We start from the raw sequence: 2,500 nt of genomic DNA, 5'->3' as shown, positions 1-2,500 counted from the left end.
CACACGCACACACACACACACACACATATATATATATGTATATATGAATATATATCTAAATAAATATATATCTCATACATATTTTTCATATGTGTATGTTTATATATATCTGATACCATGTACACTCACATGTGTGTGTCGCATTATGTGTGTATACGATATACGAATATATATATGTGTATGTATTTATATGTGTATATACGATGTATGTATACATGTGTATGTGTGAGATATGTGTATATGTATGTATATATATACATATACATATGTATATATATATATATATATATATATATATATATATATATATATATATATATATATATATATATATGTTTGTGTGTGTGTGTATAGAAATATATATGTATATCTGTACTTGTTTGCAATACATGTATTTACAACATCAGCGGGCAGCCAACAAGGAAATGGGCACATACATATAAGCAAAGAGTACCCCAGAGGCACATTCAAAACGTCCTCCTTCGGCCCAGTGCGTGGAAGAAGTAGTCCATACCCCCTACCTTTACCTTCTTTTGACCGTCAAATGTTCAGTTCAGGATTAGGTTATGAGTAATCACTTGCAGCGCAATTCGGTGAACCTCAATTATTAGGTTAATGGATAAGTGTAACGTTTCCCACAACAATCGGCTCAAAACAATAAAGGAGACACTCGGATAGCATTTGTTCAAGCGTGCTGTAAAGGTATCCGCGAAGAAGAAGAGAAAAAAGATGAAGATGAAGAAGAAAATGAAGAAATAGAAGAAGAAAAGTGGCCATGTCAGTGATACAGAATGATATCTTCTTGTTTTCAATATGGTCTCATTAGACAAAATGACTGAGTCCATGAAATCATACTGCTGTTTTACGATTATTGCTCAGTTCAGCAACATCATTACAAGTGAACTTTAATGTCAAACATCTAGAAAGCGTGCTTGCTTTTTTTCTTTTGTTCCCTGTTACCCTTGTGTTGGTAGTCAAAATCTTAATCAGGTGTCGGTGAAAAGGTGATTTGATTTCGAGGAAAAGCCGATAGTGCGCATAAGCGAATGAAGAAACTGCAATAACTGAAATGGACGACTTTCAGCACTGGTCAAGAGCATCAAACACGGCATCGTCAACGAAATTCAGCGCCATGGTGGTACGCAGACGAACTGAACCTCTGCCGAAATGGAAGCGAGGAAGATCACATCATGATTTAATAAACAGAAAAAAGATGATGTTTGTGTGTAGATTTTGACATTTTCAATATTCGACTTCAGCGTGAAAAGGTTCCTTACAGCAGTAGCCTCTGCTGGTTCATTCTCAATGTGATACAGTCTGTAATCTCCTCAATAAAAATACACACACATGAATGTTTATGTATGTATGTGTGTGTGTAAATCTCTCTTATATATACACCTGTATATATCTCTTTCCTCCTCATACATACACACCGGGACCAAGGTTATGCTGATCATGAGACCCCTTAGGTTAGCCAGGTGCAGTACCCTTCCCCCTCTAATTCGCCCGCATGGACTGGGGTCCTATGATTCACAACTAGTGAGTCAGCTACGAATTGTCTTTCATCTCAAACAAGGGCCTTCATCTCAAATAAAGACACAAACACGGACCCACTATCTCTTATAACAAATTACAAAAAAATATATATATATATATATATATATATATATATATATATATATATATATATATATATATATATATTTAGACCTCTTCAAAAATTAAACTACAACATACTTGCTTATAGGATAATCTGGCTTTATTTATATTGTATTCACACACATATGTTATATTATATATATCATATGCATGTATACATAATATTTATATACCATACATATACACACCTTGCTTTCATTATACACAGTATTTTCTGTTATTTTTTTGACTGTAGTCTTTCAAAATCAGTTGTCTTAGCTCATATTACAATGACTAGTTGAGACAAATTTAACGAGAGCACAGTACTTTTATAAGAATAGAGTTGTAATATGTATCATAAGAACACATTTCTAATTCATTAGATTATTTCATACATGACTGCTTCCTCTAGGTTACTGTATTTAATTTCGTAGGTCTAGCAACACGTGAAACATGCGTTTACCTTCTGAAGTGCTGATGAATTTTAGTTCACCATGCCATAACTTTTCTTTATGATGTCATTCTTCTCCCTTTTTCTTAAAACACTTCCTCTCTTTCTATTTGAAATACTTTCACTGCGAATATTAACACAAATTCCCAAGTATATATTTCACAGGTAAGCGACGTTTTCGGGCAAGGAACGGATGTACTGCTCCCGTTAAGTCATATTAGGAAGTGCCAGAGATAAACCATTATATTTATTGGACCAATGGCGGGCAGGTGTTCATTTAATACGTAATAGTGTGGCTGTTAACTGGTTGCAGATCTCAGTGCATCTCAATATGTTGATATGATTCGTAATCTTGCTGGTATATTTCTGATAGATATATTATCAAATTGTGTCATATATCCGCTATTATTT

This window comes from Penaeus vannamei, chromosome 31, assembly GCF_042767895.1.
Source record: "Penaeus vannamei isolate JL-2024 chromosome 31, ASM4276789v1, whole genome shotgun sequence".
Classification (NCBI taxonomy): Eukaryota; Metazoa; Arthropoda; class Malacostraca; order Decapoda; family Penaeidae; genus Penaeus; species Penaeus vannamei.
This window is presented reverse-complemented; position numbering follows the sequence as displayed.